The sequence below is a fragment of the Heliangelus exortis genome, chromosome 2 (genome assembly GCF_036169615.1).
Source record: "Heliangelus exortis chromosome 2, bHelExo1.hap1, whole genome shotgun sequence".
NCBI classification, from domain to species: domain Eukaryota; kingdom Metazoa; phylum Chordata; class Aves; order Apodiformes; family Trochilidae; genus Heliangelus; species Heliangelus exortis.
Genome location: NC_092423.1, coordinates 45029867 through 45043883, shown reverse-complemented (window position 1 = coordinate 45043883; position 14017 = coordinate 45029867).

Genomic DNA, 14017 nt, shown 5'->3' with positions numbered 1-14017 from the left:
ACTGCTGTGCCACGCTGACATGGGGAATCCACTGGATGGGAGGTGCACCAGTGCAGAGATGCTGCAACACACATTCATGGAGGTTGGCTCTTGCTCTTTGTTCCATAATATATCAGATCAGAAAGTGAAATCCTCAAGTTGGTAGACCTTAAACTAGCCAGCTTCTTAGGAAATGCTTCAGAAATAGCACTGGTTACAAACAAGGTTAAACAATTGGCTCCATTGAAGAGTGAGGACTTGGAAGGCACTGTGTGGGTGGGGTGCTGTGTACCTACAGCGAGTGACTGTTTTCCACACAGCCTAGAAGATGAACCTGCTTTGAAAAATTAAGCAGAACAACAATCAGCGATTTTTATTCCTAAATTTAAAAGTATGAGTCAAAATGGGATGCAAACACAGTGAGTAATTGTTGTGTGTTGCTGGAGAAAGCAAACCTGAAAGCATGGCACTGGGGAAAGAAAAACACCTTACATATAAAATGTGAAAAGCTTGAAGAGAAACAAAAGTAACCATTACTGAGAATTTTGCCTTCTCTTAAACATTCATAGGAACTGTTTGCCAGCTCGAGCCTATGCAAGTAGCCTACTTTTAAGCAGGATGGAACTGCAGAGGTAGGTAAAGTCCACAGCTTGATATTAAACTACCACGTGGCTTTTATCAGGTGATAAATGTGGATTTAAAAGACAGCAGTCAGCCCTGGAGAACAAACAGTGTGCATCCAAAAGCAAAGACTCAGCCTTTGGTTCTCACACTAATCAGATGACCCAGATGATGTGGGAGGTCCATAGAAAATCACAGTCTTGAGTTTCAGGAGCAGCTGTTCAGGAGCAAGATGGTTTTCTTACTCCCCTCCCATTTTGAGATGAATGAGAGAGCTGTTCATCAACTGCCAGGCCCTTCTGGGTTGTTTACCACTTGGTTTCTCCCTTTCCCAGTTCTCACATGATGGAGCAAGCTCACCATTGCCAGAATCCCTGGAGCAGACACATGGCCCCAAAGCACATGAGAACTGAGAAGCCAACCCACTTCCTTCCCTCAGGGTAGAAGGACACAGAGGAAGGACAGTGGAAGCTGTCTTGCTTTAGATGGTACAAAGGTCTGAATCAGTAGAGTGTCATTGCCTTGTGATTGCTTGTCCTCTCACATCCCTCTGTGGAGAAGCAGTATCTGCCAGCCATGGGGCTGAGGACACCACTCCTTTCCTGCTCTTCTTCCCCCTTATACAATGCCCTGATTTTACACTCCTTGTGGATTAAAGCTGATAGCTCCAGGTACATGAAGTCCCTGGAGACATTTAAAAAAAGACTGGATGTGGCACTCAGTGCCATGGTCTAGCAACTGCTCCGGTGGGTCAAGGGTTGGACTAGATGATCTCTGAGGTCCCTTCCAACCCGGCTAATTCTATGATTCTATGATTTGTGGGGATCCAAGCAGCTCAGTAGGTCTCTGACTGTTTCCTTCTGGATTACAGGGGGGCTCTTCAGATTCTTGTTTCTTTCTGGAAGCTCCAGAAGCCAGCTGTCCTCAGGACAACCTGTCTTACTGTTGAAAACTGAGGCAAAGAAAGTGTTAAATATCTCAGCCTTTTCTTCATCTCTGGTAACTATATTCCCGCCCATGTCCAGTAGAGAATGGAGGTTTTCCCTGCCCCTCCTTTTGCCACTGATGTATCTGTAGAAGGACTTTTTGTTATCCTTCACAGAAGTGGCGAGATTCAGTTCAAGTTGTGCCTTTGTCTCTCTAATTTTCTTTCTACACAACCTAACTATATTCCTAAATTCTTCTTGAGTCATTAGCCCTTTTTTCCATAATTGGTAGGCCCTCTTTTTAACACTAATTTCTTTCAAAATCTCCCTGTTCAGCCTGACCAGTTGTCTTCCCCACCGGCTCACCTTTTGGCACACCGGGACAGCCTGCTCCTGTGCTTTCAAAACTTGCTTCTTGAAGTACATCCATCCCTCCTGGACCCCTTTGTTTTCAAGAGCTGTTTCCCAGGGTACACTCTGATTCAGTCTTCTGAATAGGCCAAAATCTGCCCTCCGGAAGTCCAACATGCATCCTGAGTATTGACAGCCCTCCTTGCATCCCTGAGTATTGAAAACTCTATTATTTTGTGATCACTGTGTCCAAGACATCCACTGACCACCACATCTCCCACCAGCCCCTCTCTGTTTGTGAACAGGAGGTCTAGCGGGGCTCCATCCCTGGTAGGCTCATTTATCAGCTGCATCAGGAAATTATCCTCTATACACTCTATGAATTTCCTAGACTGCCTCCTCTCTGCTGTGTGGAGTTCCCAGCAGACGTCTGGCAGGTTAAAGTCACCCACGAGAACAAGGGCTGACAATTTTGAAACATCCGCCAGTTGCTTGTAGAATAATTCATCACCCTCATCCTCCTGATTGGGTGGTCTGTAACAGACTCCCACCAGGATATCAGCCTTGTTGGCCTTCCCCCTGATTCTGATCCACAGGCACTCAACTTTATCGTTACTGACTTCAACTTCTACAGAGTCAAGAGACTCCCTAACATATAGAGCTACCCCTCCACCTCTCCTACCCTGCCTGTCACTTCTGAAGCGCCTGTAGCCACCCATGGCAGCACTCCAGTCATGGGAGTCATCCTACCACGTTTCCAAGATAGAGACTACATCATACCTTTCCTGCTGCACGATGGCTTCCAGCTCCTCCTGTTTGTTGCCCATGCTGCATGCATTGGTGTACATGCTGGTTTGGCTCTTAACTTGGGCTGTCCACCCTTGGGCTCCTTTCTGGAGAGCCCAGTTTCAACCCCATCCCACTTCAAACCTAGTTTAAAGCCCTCCTTATCAGTCCCGCCAACTTATAGGTTAGAGTCCTTTTGCCCTTGCTAGGTAGATGAAGCCCATCTGGTTGGAAGAGACTAGGTTTGATAAAATTTGGCCCACGGTCAAAAAACCCAAAGTTCCGCTGGTGACACCAATCCCTTAGCCACCTATTGATATGATAGGTTTTCCTGCTCCTCTCCTCATTCATCTCTGCTACTGCAGGAATTGAGGCGAACACCACCTGTGCTCCTGACCCATCAACTAAACGACCCAGTGCCCAGTACTAAGACAATTAAAAAGGACTTCATTTAATTGTTTAGTACTTCTTCCATTAATGTCATCACTGCCAGACTGGACTACCAACAGTGGATAATAATCAGAGGGCCCAATTAGCTGGGGGAGTCTCCTACTAATATCCCTCACCTGGGCCCCAGGAAGGCAGCAGACCTCTCTGTGGGGTGGGTCCAGTCAGCATATAGGGCCCTCAGTTCCTCTCAGAAGGGAGTCACCAACTACAACTACCCTTCTTTTTTTCTTTGTAGTTGTAGTTGTAACCCGTCTGATAGACCGGAGGTGAACAGGAGACCATCCAAACAGATCTTCCTCTTGTCTGTTCTCTGCCTGATTCTCTGATTCCAGGGCCTCATATATCTGTTCTCTAAGGGCACCTGGGGAGATGGTGGGGGTTGGGAGGGGATTCTTTTGCCTCTCTGATGAGAGACCTGTTTCTATTCCCTCCCATCCACCTGGTTTGCTCAAACAGCCTGACGGCAGGAGGGGCAGAGCTTCACGGTCTCCTTCTGGACTTCTTTTGGGTTCCAAAGGGTGTGACTCCAACAGTCAATTTCCCTTTCACTGTCCCTAATACTTCTTAGTCTCCCTACCTCCTCCTTGATCTCTGCCACCAGGCATAGCAAGTCATTCATCTGCTCGCATCGCACAAAGACCCCACTCTCACTGTCCTCTGGTGCTAACACAAGGCTCAGACACTCTACACAGCCAGAGGCCTGGACAGGTACGTCCCTCTTGCTGTTCCTCTAAACAGGTTCCGTCTGTGAGGACAGATGCTGCATCTTAACAAAAAGAGGTTTCACTTTTCCTGGAGACCATTGCTCCTTCAAGAGAGCAGGGAGGTGCCTTTCCTGCTTCACCAGCCTGCACGAATTGCCTCGCTAACTTCAGTGCCCCGTTCCTGTTTGCATGCTGCTGTTTGACACACTCCTGATCGCTGGCGCTCCTAGTAGCCCTTTCTATTCCTCTCGGTAGTGCTGGGTGCCGCCCCCTTAACAGCTGATTGGCATCACCTGAGACCAGCAGCAGGAGATCCTGCAGCTCTTCGCAGACCTTTTTATCATTCCCCGCAGTGCTGGTTGCTGCCCCCTAAACAGCTGATTGGCTTCACCTGAGACCATCAGCTAATTGTCCTGCAGCTCTTCACAGGCCTTTCTATCCCTCTGGGCAGTGCGGGGTGCCGTCCCCCTTTTCAGCTGATTGGCCTCACCTGAGACCAGCATCAGGAGGTCGTACAGCTCTTCGCATCCCTTTTTATCATTCCTGGCAGAGTGGGGTGCCGCCCCCTTATCAGCTGATTGGCCTCACCTGAGACCAGCACCATGATATCGTGCAGCTATTCGCAGCAGTTTGTATCCGTCTCGGCAGTGCTGGATGCTGCCCTACTATATGCTGATTTGCCTCACCTGAGACCAGCAGATGAAGGTCGTGCAGCTCTTTGCAGTCCTTTCTATCCCTCTCGGCAGCGCTGGGTGCCGCCCCCTTAACGGCTGGTTGGCCTCACTTGAGATGAGCAGCAGGAGGTCATGCAGCTCTTCGAAGGCCTTTCTATCCCTCTTGGCAGTGCTGGGTGCCGCCCCCTTATTAGCTGATTGGCCTCACCTGAGACCTCCAGCAGCTCTTAAAAAACCCAAAGTTCCGCCTGTGGCACCAATCCCTTAGCCACCTGTTGATCTGCTAGGTTTTCCTACTCCTCAAGTCTGGTGTTGAGGTGCACAACCACAGCACTGGGAGTTCAGCTAACTAGAGGAGTAAGGCATTACACATGCCTGGAGTCTTAAACTGTACTTTGTCCAGACAGTCTGTTCTTTGTTGAAATCAAGCCTTCTCAGGCAGAGAAAACAGGCAGGGACCACAGCAGCCAGCCCTTCTCACCCACTGCCCACCTCACATGCAAGTTCCCACTGACTTGCTCCCCTGAGCTGCAGGGAAAATCCAGCTTTCTCAAAAAAGAGAGGGAAAATGCAAAAGAACACCAAGTCATAATATCTCTGCTCTATCCATGGTCACATCCCAGAGACACTGATGCTGTTTTATTCACTGGCAAAGACACCCAGGCATTGTGAGCACCGCTGTGGGGAACTGGTTTAGAAGCAGATGTTGGGACACAAGCAGGGCTCCGGAGTACCCAGGCACCACATACACCCAGAGATGTCAGCATTAGGACAGTGAAAGTGATGTAAAGGACACGTGAGTACTACAGACACTGCAGTTCTGGGACTTCAGGTTTGAATCCTGCACAAGGGAAGATAACACACACATTCACAAAGCAGGAGATAATAAAGCTATAAAGCACCACTCCACAAAAAAATCAAGAAAATGTGAAAATGAAGGTTACCTGGAAACCTTGAAACAAGACCTTTCTTCCATTACATCATCATGCATGAGCCGTACCATTAATTTCATAGCAGGGTTAGTACATTTACCACAATCATGACAGCAGCTGTAACTGCAGCAAATACTATTACTGCAATAGCTTGGTGGAAAGGAATGGAATTTAAACACCCAGGCAGAAATCCACCCTCTGGCTGTGCTGAAGAGCTCCTCCTTGCCTTGCTTTTCCCAGCTGTGACCTAGATGTGATCAGTTTCTTAGACAAAACTCAAAAGGTGGGGCTCCAGCTCTGAGCCCACCCTACGTTATTAATGTTGACAAAGGTAATATATTTTTACTATTACATAAAGTTATCTAAACATCTTCTGCAGGCAAAGATTAGTGCAGAACAGTGATTAAATTAACCACCATGGCCAAGAGTGCAGACTCAATAGGCAGAGGGATATTAAATTTAACTAATGCCATCAAAAGCAACTGCTGCCTTGGGAGTGCCTAGGGCAGCACACCTTTTCCTCATCATCCCCAAAAGCCCAGCACAGCCTGCCTACCTGCTGCTTTTCTGGAATGCTGGCAGGAAAGACAAGTGCTTGTGGTTTTTCAGGAAGAGAGAAAGCTTCATATACAGCTCCTGAAACAGGAAAAAGGATCCTGCTCGTGTTCATGTGAGACAATGAAATACCAGAACGAGGTTAAATTACTTCACAAGGAAATCATACAGGAAACTATACACCCTCATAATAAGCAGCAGGTTTCACCTTTAATTATTAAAGTTAAAATTGGTATCTGAGCCTTCAAGAGCAAAGGGATGCTTTATTCTCATCATCTTTTTCTCCTTTGAGGTAGTAGGAAGAGGAATGGCACATCTATTTTTTTCCTGGGTGACAGAAAGCCTAGGAGTCATCACCATTGCATCTCCTAAGGCAAAGTGTGAATTGGTGGAGGCATTTTTCCTGTGGTAAATGTCAGTGAAGCAATTACATATTCTGTAAAGCTTATCTTTGAAAGGGGTTTCTGGTAGCAACACAATTTGTTACGCTGTTCATAGAACTTGCTCATTGTTCTGCACACGTCCATCTCATTTGGTGCCTAACGAGGTATTACTCATACAAGAGGTCGTTCACGTCAAGAGAAGCAATCGTTTCCAGAATAATTTGAGTTATTCCCATGTATATTAATATTTTGCCAAGTACTAGCTATTTCCACCTATTTGATAAGTAAACAATTACTTCAAGTACTGCCACTTATTTGATGCTGAAGCAGCTTCGTCACAGCAAAGCCTGGGGACCTTGCTGTAGCAAAACTCACCCAGCAGCTTTGCTGAAAACCAAGCAGGATCAGGTGTGACCAGGGTAAGAAAGATGTTGCAGACAGAGGTTAAAATTATTTCACCCCAGCCTTGGTTGCTGGGTGTAAATCTTGCAGTGGACAAGGGAGACAAGATATTACAATGCAACAGTAGAAAGAGAATTGGGTGAGGGGGGTGGGGGAAGGTTGTGGCCACAAATCCCTGAGGAGAACACACAGGAGTTTGATCTGCAGAACTGATCAGCCAAAAATCAAATGTCAGAATACACAAGTAAACTGACAATTTTCCTCAGGAAAAAGGCAAGGAAAAATATTGTCTTCTAGGATATTAGATGGATATAGGAACCCATATGTTTTGCTAGGCTGGTGTAAGAAATTTAGAAACTTTTTCTTAACCCAAAGAAAAGAAATTGAAGAGGAAGATGGAAAGGCTTGCTGCCTTCTTTGGGTTTTGTGTTTGTTTTTTTTTAATTGTACTGAAAGGCTAAGGCATCGAATGTTCACAGGGCAGTCTCAAAAAGATTTCATCATGCCTTTGCATATTTTTTAGATTTACCACTTATTAAATAAAAAGCCAACATTCAGTAACTTAAGAAAACAAATAAAGGGAAAGTATATGAAGATTTTCAAGGTTTTGCATGGAAAAGCATAAAGCTGTGGAAGTCATAACCAAATATCCAAGCAGGCTTAATATGGCAGAAAGTAGAACAGTTGTCATTTACTGTGGAAACATGGTATCTATGAAGATTCAAACTTTGGGGTTTTTATCTCACTACAAAGGTTATTCTTACACAAAAACATCCCAGCATTTATCTTTAAAGTCCTCGCTTTTGAACTCACCAAAAGCTGCATTCCTTTTTAAGTAGGATAATTCAAATAGTTTCTGCAGTGTGAGAAGGCACTGGTGGATGTGCTGGTCTCCAAAGCTGAAAGCCTCATCTCCCCAAGTGTAAACGTGTGGTTTAGTAGGAACAAAATTCTACTTAGCAGCCTAAACTGTAGAGCAGTAATTTTTACCTGATTACTCCTTGGCTTCACAGTTCACTGTATGTTACAGGACATTAATGCATTTTTTTTTTCAGATTATTTTTTCCAGAATCCATCAATTAAATAACAGTAGCACTTTGAGAGGAGAAACACATCATTGATTTGCTTCTCTTTTAATTAAAAAAAAAAAAAAAAAATCAAACAAAACCAAAAACCAAACACCTTTCAAATCAGAAGCATTTGCAATGATGAATTTGAAGCAGATGCTAAAACAATTGGGCTCAGGAGTCTGCAGTTCATACTCCTGAGACCAAGCAGTGAATCTCACTTAAGGCCAGGTTCTTCTGTGTGGAAAATTAGAATTATACACATATACTTAATAGATGCCTTGCTGTGACTAATCTCATGTAGGGAGGAAGCTGTCTGTATGGGTTCCATCTGTTAAAATTTTCAATCCTTAAAAGAACAATCAAAGGCAGGGACACTTTTACCACAGTAGCAAGAGGCAATGGTTCAGGATATTTAATACAGTTGCCGCTGAGAAAGAGAAGTCATAGAATCATTTAGGTTGGAAAAGACCTTTAAGATCAAGTCTATCCATTAACCTAACACTGCCAAATCCATCACTACACCACAGCCCTACAGGCTTTTAAATGCCTCCAGGAATGGTGATCCAATGACTCCCCTGGGCAGCCTGTTCCAGTGCCTGACAACCCTTTTGGAGATGACATTTTTCCTAATATCCAATCTAAACCTCCTCTGTAACAAGACCATTTCCCCTTCTCCTATCACTTGTTATTTGGGAGAAGAGACCAACCCCCACCTTGCTACAGCCTCCTTACAGGTAGTTGTAGAGAGCAACAAGGTCTCCCCTCAGCCTTCTTTTCTCCAGACAAACCCCAGTTTGTTCAGCCACTCCTCATAAAACATGTTTTCTGGATTCTTCACCAGCTTTAATGTTCTTCTTTGGACATGCTCCTGCACCTCCAACCTGCCCTTGTTTCATCTGAGCAGGTACCCCCTAAGCTGTAAATATCCCCTCATCTCTCACACCGTTTGCCCAAACCACCCACCGGTGGATGCAGCCTTTCTGCACCAGTGATGGCCTCATGTAATATTCAGAAATGAGCACCCACCACTCCAAAGACCTTTACCAAATATTGGGGAGAAGGTCAGTCTGAGCAGGAAAAGCCTGTGGGAGAGGAAGGCCTAAGACCACTTAAAACTCCTGCATTTCTTAAGGAAAAAGTCACATGCAACAGAGGAGGTGATGCTCTTGCTGGCTGATGGAGACCTGTCAGGCACACAGCAAGCCTCAGGGAGAAAACATTTTCAAAGACAATCAACCAGGTGTAACTGAGCCAAGCACAGTTTTCTTCTCTGTTTGCAGAGGGGCTGTGGCTGTGCAAAGGTACTGCTGTGGTAAAAACTCATATTTAACCCTTCTGGGAAAAATAGCAGGAATGCTGAAGTTGTTGCAGAATCCCTGATGTACCCAGGGAGCACCTTTCATGAACTCACCCTCCTTTCAACATTTAGGAAAAAGTAAAGAGAAAAAAGAAAGAAAAAAGAAAGGAAAAAAAGGAAAGGAAAAAAAGGAAAGGAAAAAAAGGAAAGGAAAAAAAAAAGGAAAGGAAAAAAAAAGGAAAGGAAAAAAAAAAGGAAAGGAAAAAAAGGAAAGGAAAAAAAGAAAAGGAAAAAAAGAAAAGGAAAAAAAAAGGAAAGGAAAAAAAGGAAAAAAAAAAGGAAAGAAAAAAAGGAAAGGAAAAAAAGGAAAGGAAAAAATGGAAAGAAAAAAATGGAAAGAAAAAAAGGAAAGAAAGAAAAAGGGGGGGGGGGGAAAGGAAGGGGAAAAAAAGGGGGGGGAAAAAAAGGGAGGGGAAAAAAAAGGAAAAAATATTCAAAACAAAAAGCCTCCAAAGGAAATTAAATACATCCAGGAGGCCTGTAAATCTCTTTTGTCCAGTAGGGCTCAGTTTCCTTGAAATCAGTCATACACAGCAAACTTTGACCCCCTTTGCACTACCTTTCCTTGTTTCTCTCCTCTGATGGGAGAGGAGACACAGGATACTCCCCTCCACCTCTCCAGCTGATCCATGTTCCCTTCAGCACAGATTTGTATCTGTGTGTGCAGGACAGACATTCTCCTCAGTGAGCAGTATCAAAGTTCAGCTGAGAATGAAATGAAATTTAAAAAAAATAGAATAAAAAAGGGGAATACATGCTTTAGATGGAACATTTCCTTTCTTCTAAATAACACCTTATGAAGTCACATTGTTTCCATTGAGAAAAAAAATGAAATAGTTGTGCTGCAAAGATGACAAGGACAGAACTTTTCCCCACATTTTCTTCTAAGAAAACATCTTTCAGAGAGTGAAGCTGTTTTTCTAGCCTTATGTCTGAAAAGGAGTATTGCTCTGTCAGAGCATCTTTGACAGGATGCATCATGACACTCTCCCAACAGCTATGAGTAACAGTAGCAGTTGTACCAAGATAAAAACATTTATCTATATATAAAATACACACAAATGTAGCAAGAAACAAAACAGCTACTTCGGTTTTGGAAGATTCATCTTGCCCAGAAGCCTAAAGCCTGACTTGTATGCGGAAGTGTAGTGATTCTTTAATACAAGAGATGGACGCAGCCCAAACCACAGAAAAAAACTTTCATATGTTAGGAGTGTTCCTAATTCAAACAATTTGCCATGCTTCATTTATGTTGCCAGAAGTTTCTAAGTCCCTACCAAAGGACTGTTCCTCCCTCCAAGGCTGGATCAGTTTTCTACACCAGAATTACTTGTGCTTACTTAACTGCTGGGAAGCTATACAGTATCAAAAATAAACCAGTCACTAAGCTGGATGTAAAAAGACCATTTATACTAAAGGAATCAAACCTATCATTTTGTCTTAATTTCTAGCTTCAAAGTTTTTTAGGAGACAGGCTTTGCATACACTATAGCCCACAATTACATGTTGGCTGGTAAAGATGTGCACATGGGTGAGGTTTACTCCCCATCTTGCTTCCTCCCGTCCCCTGACAATATCCATAAATTTCTTCTGTCAGGGAAAGGGACTACTGGTCACTGGACACTTCAACACCACTGACTCCCCACTAGGACAACCGACCACCAGTCATCAGATGACATTCATTTAGCAGCACTGTGCCACCTCTTCTCCCTGCCTGGCACAGTGCTGCTGCTTTTCTGTGCAGTCAACAAGGTCATTGTCAGCCCTTCCTCCACCTCCCCGTGGTGCCATGCAAAGCCCCCGCCGATGATCAAGAGCTTTGCAGGGCTTGGCATGCTCAGGGAGAGGCAGCAGTGGGATGCCACATGGAAGGGTGAACAAGTTGCCAATTGGCAGCCAACTGTCCCAGCAGGGAGTCAGTGGTGTTGAAGTGTCTGGTGGCCAGTTGGCAATGGCCAGTTGTCTGAGACCCCTTTGTCACACTCATGGGTACCCCAGGATAGTTTCTTCACAGGAACTTGATTTTTTTTTTTTTTTTTTTTTTTTTTTTTTTTTTAAGGGGGTGAAGGCATTGAAGCCTCAGTATTACTCCGATGAATCCCCTTTTTCATTACATTTCACTGCTTTACCAATTCTGCTCTAAAGAGTTGTAACTTGGTTCTTGATTTATCTGGACATGGCACTAGTTTATTCCTATATCTGCTTAAAATAAAGGAACTACTGAGTGTTTTGATATATTGAGATTGTCCGGACATCTCAGATTCAAGTCCAAGCAGCAAGAAGTAGCTTTTCAGCCTTGTTGCTTTGAGTAACAAACTTCTATGCTTCTTTTCACCTAAAAATTAAAATCGAAGAGCAAAGACCACTGCACAGGAACTATACCAGGATGGCATAATCTCAGTGGAGATCCAAGCAATACTTTCATTTGCATTCATATTAAGTCACAGTTTTGGAGAGGGCCTAGGGACTGGCTCATCCTTTCCTTCCAAGAGTAGATCTGACTAATTCAGCCCAGGATCCATTCCCAGCCATTATGGGGGTCCTCACTAGTGAGGATCAATATCCATGTGCCTCAAAATAAACAAAAAAATCCACCAAGGAGTAGTCACTATGTGCTGACTCCAAGAACTTCAATTTAGAACAACAAAGGGTTCACATTTTCATAAGGGTCTTCTGGGCTGAATGTAATTTTATGCTATTATTCCCGAAAATAAATTATTTTGAAATTCAATTGTATGTGTCAGTTGCGTTTGAATAAATTCCCAGCATCATGACCCTACTGAAAAGCTGCTGAACCACATACTGAAAGCTTTCAATACTTTGCAATCCCTCTCCCCAGTGAGGTAAACATATGCCTTTAAAACCAACACTTAATACTGTATAGGCTGTACAAGAAAAAGAACACACACAGGCAGGCATATATTAGCCCAACAAAACAGGTTCTCTAGAAACCTATTTCTATCATGTAGGGCCATGGCATAGAGTTTACACACAAACACACACAACACATACACTAGTTACTCCAGATGGTGGCATCGTTACATTTTATTTATTTTTTATAAAATTAAGTCCCAACTTTCTCTTTAAGTCCCACAGAAAAGTGAACCAGTATTTGTGCCTAAACTCTTACTGTCAGCATATTGAAGTCAGCATAGGCAAAGTCAACCTTAGACTGGAAACAACTGTAAACTAAAGTTTATATTGCCATACCAAACCAGAACAAATTAAAACAAAACAAAACCAACCAACCAAAAAACAGTCAAAATGCATCATATTCTTCCTTCAAAGCCTGCGATCCCATGTGTTTTCTTCAAGCAACTGCAGGAACCAAGCTAGAGGGATGAGACATCTTTGAATGTCTCTTACAGACTTTTCATTCCTTTTTAGTAAAAGGGAAGTGAGAAACATTGACCAGACAAATGCACAACTGGACCACTAAGATAAAAATACATTGTGGCACTTCAGTTACCTGAGAAAAACAGTTATAGATATTGCAGGAATCTTTTTGAGTTCTCAAATGACATTAAAATGACACAGTAAGCTTTGCAATGGGTGATGCCAGTGACTAGCCAGAGAACACACATTTCTTTAATAAAAGTGACAAACCTAAGCAGAAAAAATACCCAAAAAAATTAAAAGGCACTTTTAGCTGGCACATGTTTTGCTATATGCTACAGAAAACTGAGTCAGACAGGAAATATACTGAATCCTATAGTGGGTCCAAGCTGTGTAATTGGTATACACTGTTATATACATTTGACAGTATAGTAAATTTGCAATGCTAGCATAGTTAACACAGAAAGAAATCCGCTTTTTTTTTTTTTTAATGTAAACAGTAAGGTTTCAAGTAAAGACTTATTATTTTAGACATTATTATATGTTTTACATTATTGCATGCAACACTGTCTAAAAGTTTTTATGGGACCTCGGTGTATCCTTATGCAGGAAACAGTCGGAAAAAGACATTTAGAGAGAAATTCTCGATTTGTCAGGTCTAGTGATGCATGCAAAATTGCAAACATCCTCAGTAACTGCACACCTGGACAAGCCAGATGTCTGTATTTAAAAGGCAACTTTATTCATATACCCATAGTCCTCCGCATGAAGAGCTGACCCTCAAGATTTAGGAGGTGCAGAAACGAAGGGGCACACTAAATACAGCACTTAAATATGATACCTATTATTTCACCTGATTTCAAAAAGTGGCAGCTAGACGACTGAGGTCTAAGTCCCACTAGAAATCAAGAGCTGTTCCCACCATCATTTCAACAGGGTTGTTAAATTCAGGATGATAAAAAAAACCCAACAAACTAATCTAGGCTTTTCTTATGGATTCACTCTCATTCTGTGCATTTCAGAGAAACTGCCTGCTAGAAACATTGTTTTATTAAACCTCTTTTTTAATCCTTATTAAATAACACAGCATCTCTAACAGGCGAAGTGAAAAGCTTTAGTAAATAGTTGGATGACCACATAATTATTTCTTCAATTAATCCTTACTCTTACTTGAACCAGAAGCACAAAATATTAGTAAAATGTGAATTCTACAGGCAGTTGAACAGAAGAAAAAGTCGTTTTAGACCTTTTAAACTTCTTTTGTAAAAAAGCAAAGAATACACATTCTTTGGTGTAGCCTCACACAGTGCTATCCAAGTATAATAACAGCAGCTGGAAATGACAGAAAGCCTATAACTTCTGAACTAGAAGAGCCCAAGCTGAAGCATTCACACCAATTTACATACACTGCACTCTTCCAGATTCATATATTGTCTTTCATTAGCCACCAGCATGCTAAATACCATGAATTTTCAGGCAAGCAGTGATGGA